The sequence below is a fragment of the Oncorhynchus masou genome, chromosome 2 (genome assembly GCF_036934945.1).
Source record: "Oncorhynchus masou masou isolate Uvic2021 chromosome 2, UVic_Omas_1.1, whole genome shotgun sequence".
Taxonomy (NCBI): Eukaryota; Metazoa; Chordata; class Actinopteri; order Salmoniformes; family Salmonidae; genus Oncorhynchus; species Oncorhynchus masou.
In genome coordinates, this window is record NC_088213.1 from 19,507,919 (window position 1) to 19,516,496 (window position 8,578).

Genomic DNA, 8,578 nt, shown 5'->3' on the forward strand with positions numbered 1-8,578 from the left:
AACGTGACATATTATTACGGTTTTCTATTTTCGAAGGAGAGTCGGACCAAAATGCGGCGCGGCTATTGAGATTCATGTTTAATGAAAGAAACACACGAAACACAAAACACTACAAAACAATAAACGTAACGAAAACCGAAACAGCCTAATACTGGTGCAAACTAATACACGACAGACATAAGGACAGGAAAAGGAACAAAAGGACAATCACCCACGAAACACTCAAAGAATATGGCTGCCGAAATATGGTTCCCAATCAGAGACAACGATAAACACCTGCCTCTGATTGAGAACCACTTCAGACAGCCATAGATTCACCTAGAACACCCCACTAAGCTACCATCCCAATACATGTGAAAAAAACCCAAGACAAAACACACCACATACAAAAACCCATGTCACACCCTGGCCTGACCAAATAGATAAAGAAAACTCAAAATACTAAGACCAGGGCGTGACAGAACCCCCCAATGTGCGGACTCCCGGCCGCACACCAAAACCCATAGGGGAGGGTCCGGGTGGGCGTCTCTCCAAGGTGGCGGCTCCGGCGAGGGACGTGGACCCCACTCTAACAAAGTTTTAGTCCATCTTCCTCTCGTCCTTAGATAGGCGACCCTCACCGCCGACCTTGGCCTAGTAGTCCTCACCCAGGACCCCACTGGACTGAGGGGCAGCTCGGGACTGAGGGGCAGCTCGGGACTGAGGGGTAGCTCGGGACTGAGGGGAAGCTCAGCACTGAGAGGAAGCTCAGGCAGGTAGTTGGCTCTGGCAGATCCTGGCTGGCTGGCGATTCTGGCAGATCCTGGCTGACTGGCGGATCTGGAAGAGTCTGGCTGACTGGCGGATCTGGAAGAGTCTGGCTGACTGGCGGATCTGGAAGAGTCTGGCCTGACTGGCAGATCTGGAAGAGTCTGGCTGACTGGCGGATCTGGAAGAGTCTGGCTGACTGGCGGATCCTGGCAGACTGACGGCTCTGGCTGCTCCATGCTGACTGGCGGCTCTGGCTGCTCCATGCTGACTGGCGGCTCTGGCTGCTCCATGCTGACTGACGGCTCTGGCTGCTCCATGCTGACTGACGGCTCTGGCTGCTCCATGCTGACTGACGGCTCTGGCTGCTCCATGCAGACTGGCAGCTCTGGCTGCTCCATGCAGACTGGCAGCTCTGGCAGCTCCTTGCAGACTGGCAGCTCCTTGCAGACTGGGATCTCTGGCTGCTCCATGCAGACAGGCAGCTCTGGCTGCTCCATGCAGACTGGCAGCTCTGGCTGCGCTGAACAGGCAGGAGACTCCAGCATCGCTGTAGAGGAGGAAGGCTCTGGCAGCGCTAAATAGGCGGGAGACTCCGGCAGCGCTGTAGAGGCGGAAGGCTTTGGCAGCGCTAAACAGGCGGGAGACTCCGGCAGCGCAGGAGAGGAGGAAGGCTCTGGCAGCGCTGGAGAGGCGAGGCGCACTGTAGGCCTGATGCGTGGTGCTGGCAGTGGTGGTACTGGGCCGAGGACACGCACAGGAAGCCTGGTGCGGGGAGCTGCCACCGGAGGGCTGGTGTGTGGAGGTGGCACAGGATGGGCTGGACCGTGAAGGTGTACTGGAGATCTTGAGAGCAGGGCTGGCACAGGACGTGCAAGGCTAGGGAGGTGCACAGGAGGTCTGATGCGTGAGGCTGGCACAATCTTCACCAGCCGACTAACACGCACCTCAGGACGAGTATGGAGCGCTGACCCAGGTGCCATCAAATCCCCGACACGCTCCGTCGGGTGAATTCCATGCCTAAAGCACCAACACAGCAACTCCCTCATAACTCTCTCCTCCAATTTCCCCATTAACTCCTTCACAGTCTCTGCTTCCCTGGCCTGACCAAATAGATAAAGAAAACACAAAATACTAAGACCAGGGCGTGACAAATATATTCACTATGAGAGCTCTGATCCAATCAGTGTGTTAGTCAGCAGTAGCCATCACTTCCATTAGCTATGGACCCTAACTGCTGCCATCATGTCTTACACTGCTAGCTAACCTCTCTACCTGAATGTGAGCAGTGTTACCCTGCCACTGGTCTCTCAGTGGAATGGAAAAGGCCTCCAAGTGTTTACATTGGGCCTAATGTTGTCAGAGCTCCTATAATACCAGCTTCAGGGGGAACAGACCGGGTCTTATGGGCCCCAGCCTCACCGGGAATAGACCGTACCACAGCAGCTCAATGGAAACACTGTGGGGGTTAGCTGTTAGCACGGCGCTCAAATAACCTGGCAGCTAATGAACTGTCACTTTTTTTTCTCCAAACAAGACGTTTTTAGTCCATGATCGCCTGAAAAGCCCTGGCCCTGCCAGGTTTGAACCTTGATTCCAGGGTTGGCTATGTCTTTCCATGCACGTACCAGTTAACTCTTTGCTAGTGGTTGGTTTTTAGATGTCTGGTTCTGTTAAGGTTTATGGGGTTTGACAGTATTGAGAACAGCCATTCTCTTCATATTGACCCTACTACACTTGATTCAAGGAAGCCAGCAATATGTTAAACAATGATTTCATTGTTATGCAGCTCAAGTTTTTCTAGAATGATGGAGCTTATATGATGACCTTGCCTCTTTTTGCACGTACTGTATTAGATCATAGAGTCAGAATAGAGACAGTAGTTACCTAACTTAATGGGGGGTGTTAGACAGGGTTTGAGACAGGGAGATAGTTGAGAAGGCTGAAAGGTTGAGGTGGACTAATGGATTGAACCCTCATCTCCAGGGGCCGTATGTGGTTTGGAGATGTCAGTGATACTGCTAGATCAGCCTCTTGCACTACTGTCCCATAGTGTCTCTTAGAACTCCTCCGCACCACATGTATCATCATGTCACAGTAGAGTTTGCAGGGACGTGCAGAATCCATGGGCTCTGCCAGAGTGGGATCCCTCTCTACCTGACTGGACAAATCTTGGCTGTCCTCCTGGGAGGTTATCCCAGGACAGTGGTCTAATACTGGGATTCTTCCTGTCCTGCTGAGAGGTTATCCCAGGACACTGGTCCAATACTGGGATTCTTCCTGTCCTGCTGAGAGGTTATCCCAGGACACTGGTCCAATACTGGGATTCTTCCTGTCCTGCTGAGAGGTTATCCCAGGACACTGGTCCAATACTGGGATTCTTCCTGTCCTGCTGAGAGGTTATCCCAGGACACTGGTCCAATACTGGGATTCTTCCTGTCCTGCTGAGAGGTTATCCCAGGACACTGGTCCAATACTGGGATTCTTCCTGTCCTGCTGAGAGGTTATCCCAGGACACTGGTCCAGTACTGGGATTCTTCCTGTCCTGCTGAGAGGTTATCCCAGGACACTGGTCCAATACTGGGATTCTTCCTGTCCTGCTGAGAGGTTATCCCAGGACACTGGTCCAGTACTGGGATTCTTCCTGTCCTGCTGAGAGTTATCCCAGGACACTGGTCCAATACTGGGATTCTTCCTGTCCTGCTGAGAGGTTATCCCAGGACACTGGTCCAATACTGGGATTCTTCCTGTCCTGCTGAGAGGTTATCCCAGGACACTGGTCTAATACTGGGATTCTTCCTGTCCTGCTGAGAGGTTATCCCAGGACACTGGTCCAATACTGGGATTCTTCCTGTCCTACTGAGAGGTTATCCCAGGACACTGGTCCAGTACTGGGATTCTTCCTGTCCTGCTCAGGTCTAATGTATTATTACTTAATCAGGCTTGGGTGTTGAAGGGAGAGTTATTGATCTGATGTTTGTTGTTTAAGGCAGTGTGACAGTTGACTTGACGCTTTACGTTGATTTATACCTATGTAACTATATGGGAATAACTGAATAATTGTATTCTGTGTTATGACTTCCGATCTATGCTGACTCACAAGAATCTGAAATGGCTTCATGCTTGTTATGAACTATGTATATGCACAAGATCTGAAATGGAGATCATGCTGAAAAATATGACTATCTTCACACAAGATCTGAAATGGCTTCATGCTGTTATGACTATCTTCACACAAGATCTGAAATGGCTTCATGCTGTTATGACTATCTTCACACAAGATCTGAAATGGTTTCATGCTGTTATGACTATCTTCACACAAGATCTGAAATGGTTTCATGCTGTTATGACTATCTTCACACAAGATCTGAAATGGCTTCATGCTGTTATGTTATGACTATCTTCACACAACATCTGAAATGGTTTCATGCTGTTATGTTATGACTATCTTCACACAACATCTGAAATGGTTTCATGCTGTTATGTTATGACTATCTTCACACAAGATCTGAAATGGTTTCATGCTGTTAGGAGTATCTTCTCACAAGATCTGAAATGGTTTCATGCTGTTATGTTATGACTATCTTCGCACAATATCTGAAATGGTTTCATGCTGTTATGGTATGACTATCTTCACACAAGATCTGAAATGGCTTCATGCTGTTAGGAGTATCTTCTCACAATATCTGAAATGGTTTCATGCTGTTATGAATATCTTCACACAAGATCTGAAATGGTTTCATGCTGTTATGTTATGAATATCTTCACACAAGATCTGAAATGGTTTCATGCTGTTATGTTATGAATATCTTCACACAATATCTGAAATGGTTTCATGCTGTTATGTTATGACGATCTTCACACAAGGGGGTAAACACCGTTAGGTACTCAGAAAAGATGAACAGTAAGGAAATTGCATTTGCTTTTTGCTCAGAAAATGGCTTTATTCTGGCGTGACAATATAGCCTAGAGCTGGGCGATATGGACAGCAATCCATATGGTGATAAATTGCCTGAATTGATGCGATAACGATAAATAGAAATATACATTTATAACAATGTACACCATCATTTTTTACTACTAGTTTGATGGTTGTATCCATCAATTGTCCCATTAACAATCACACATATTATCAAACTTATTTCATTTAAAACTTCACATTTCTCTAGTATAGGCTACTTATGGTAATGAAGAATATCAGCAAAATGCCTGCGATTAGTGTTCTGTCTGGTCGGTTATCGATCATTTTCAGTTTATTGTCCCAGATCTAATATAGCCCCCCACCTGTAACCCGCTATAGATAGAATCAGTACCCTGTATTCTTCTTATGTTAGGATAAGTGTGGGAAACATGCTGTGTTAGTGGGTGTAACCATCCGGCATGGTCTGGTAATAGCATGGTGCTCACAGTGACCCCAGTGTTAGGTTAGAGTCTTAGGGTGCATCCCACATGGCACCCTATTCCCTATATAGTGCATTTATTTTGACAAGAGCCCTATGGGACCTGGTCAAAAGTAGTGCACAATAAAGGGGATAGGGTATCATTTGGCATGAAGACTTACTGTCATGGCTCATTTACTGGTCACATCCCATCAAGAGAACAACTGTAATTATTTCATTACCATTAATCTCGGCAGCCAGAACCAAATAAACTACAGGTGAAAGATGTCATGAGAGATTAGATCACCATAGCTTGCCACTAGATTTGGTTTATATTGAGTTATTTAACCTTTATATTCAGGTTTCAATTGTTGAGATAAAATCTATTTAGCAAAAGTGACCTGGTCCAAATGGCCCTAAACCAGGAACCATATTCTGAATAAAAAATATAAATTGAAAATACATCATTATATACTTAGATCAGTGAGGGACTGAACCTCGGTGAGACATGCATGCACACACATATGCACTCACACAGACAAGCATGCACGCACACACACGCAAACACATGCACACACACACACAACCACGCACACACACAGACCCACACACACTGCTATTCTAGTCAGACTTATGTACTGACCAAATCATGAAAGACAAAACTATAACTGCTCTGGGTTTACCAAACTCATATTTTATTGGTCCATGTGTTTGTTACCATTGCATTCATTACTTTCCAGCCATTATGATGAGCCTGTCCTCCCCACTCCCGACTCCCCATTTCTCCCTCCTTCCAACAGCCTCCATTGATCCTGCTCTGGGAAATTCACCCTGGTCGGGTATTGGAAGTTTTGAGCAAGAAGCCACCTCCCCTCTCTCTCTTCAGAAAAGTTGTAGTCTTTACTTAAAGAGGAGGGAGGGGCTGTTACTCAGAAATAACAGAATCGAGCTCCAACGCAAAAACACAAAACCTGAACATTTACTTCTGAAATAACTGAGTAGCTCTTTGTTCCTGGTGGGAGAACAGGGAGGTTGTGTATGAGTGTGAGTACATGTCTATATATCTGAGGATGTTACTAAGCCTTTCTGTTGACTGCTTTCGTCCCTGGCCACCCCCCCCCCCCCTGTTTAGAGGTTTGTGTTTTACGCCTCCACCACACTGACAGCGTTATTGCGTTTTGGTGCACCAGAAATACATTCATTTCCAATGGAACTCTGTGTTTGCCTCGCAGCGTTGTGTTGCAGAGGCAGATGCAGTGCGTTCTGTGTGCTGCATATGTTGGATCTATTGAACATATGCATTAAACTGTATGTTGAATGTTGAACTCTATGTTTCACACATATCAGATGATGCTGCGTACTATTTTGTACAATGAGGCTGCCGGTGTGATCGAGGCGTTAACAACAGAACGGACTGCTGTGTGAGATGAGGAGTAACATTTGTAATGCTTTATTTCATGAGCTTGGAGTTGCAATACACTTAACACACAAATAACACTTACCACATATCAAACTCTTTGAATTACATGCAGAATTACAGGATGTTGATATTATCATGGTATTATTAGCCCTTTTGTAGCAGTATCAATACGGATGTTACAATGCCTTTGCCTAAACAATTCACCTTCTAACTTCTAACTGTCACAGATACTATTTGCTTTTTGCCTTTTTACAGTATATTCATTTGGTTGAATTTCATACAATGATGACTTATATGCTTATTTTAATTCTATGAAAACTGGGGAGAGTTCACCGGGGGGGGGTAACTGAGCTGCAGGCAGGGGGGGGGGGGGCTTCTTCCATCCAGCCCTTGTTTAAAGTTGGCTGCAACGAATAGGCCACTGTAACTTTATGTACACAGTTGTTAAACTATAGCCATTCATTCACTCTAACAATATAGCCCTTTGTGCTTCCAATTCAATCATAATTAATTGTGTAGTTTTGATACAACCTACGTAATGAAAGTGTTTATCTCAGTGAAGATAGTAGTAGAGGACGACGTTTCAGTGCTTCATTCATTCTGATGTCAGTAATGCCCAGATTGAACTGGTCTAAAAATGGATTTTAAAAAACAGGACTGGATTTACTGCAGGTATAATGGTGTACTGTACATGCCTTCCACACAGGCACCTCTGAGGTAATGGGTTTGTTTGGGAGGAGTTGGGAAACTAGTTCACAAATGTGTGGGCCTCTGTAGCTCAGTTGGTAGAGCATGGCACTTACAACGCTAGGATAGTGGATTCGATACCATCCGTACGTAAAGGTTATGCACGCATGACTGTAAGTCACTTTGGATAAGTGTCTGCTAAATGGCACATACAGGGCATCTGGGAAGTGGTCAGACCCCTTGACCTTTTTACACATTCTGTTACATTACAGCCTTATTCTAAAATGGATTAATAAAAACATGCTCATCAATCTACACACAAATACCTCATAATGACAAAGCAAAAACAGGTTTGTAGAAATTATTGCAAATGTATAAAAAAACAAAACAAACAGAAATACCTTATTTAGATAAGTATTCAGACCCTTTGACTCGAAATTGAGCTCAGGTGCATCCTGTTTCCATTGATCATCCTTGAGATGTTTCTACAACTTGATTGGGGCGGCAGTGTAGCCTAGTGGTTACAGCGTTGGACTAATAACCGGAAGGTTGCAAGTTCAAACCCCCGAGCAGGCAGTTAACTCACTGTTCCTAGGCCGTCATTGAAAATAAGAATTTGTTCTTAACTGACTTGCCTAGTTAAATAAAGGTAAAATAAATAAAACATTAGAGTCCAATTTGGTAAATGTAATTGATTGGACATGATTTGGAAAGGCACACACCTGTCTATAAAATGTCCCACAGTTGACAGTGTATGTCAGAGCAAAATCCAAGACTTGAGTTTGGATGAATTGTCCGTAGAGCTTCGAGACAGGATTGTGTGAGGCACAGATCTGGAGAAGGGTACAAAAAAATGTCAGCAACAACACAGTGGCCTCCATCATTTGGAAGCACCAAGACTATTCCTAGAGTTGGCTGCCCGGCCAAACTGAGCAATCAGGGGAGAAGTGCCTTGGTCAGGGATGTGACCAAGAACCCGATGGAGCTCCAAAAGTTGTTCTGCGGAGATTAAAAGGCACATGACAGCCCACTTTGAGTTTTACAAAAGGCACCTAAAGACTCTCCGACCATGAGAAACAATATTCTCTGGTCTGATGAAACCAATATGCTGTTGGGATGTTTTTCACTGGTAGGGACTGGGAAACTAGTCAGGATCGAGGGAAAGATGAACAGAGCAAAGTACAGAGAGTCTATGAATGTCCTTGAGTGGCCCAGCCAGAACCTGCACTTCAACCCGATCGAACATCTCTGGAGTAACCTTAAAATAGCTGTGCAGCGACACTCCCCATCCAACCTGACAGAGAGTATGAGAGGATCTGCAGAGAAGAATGGGAGAAACTCCCTA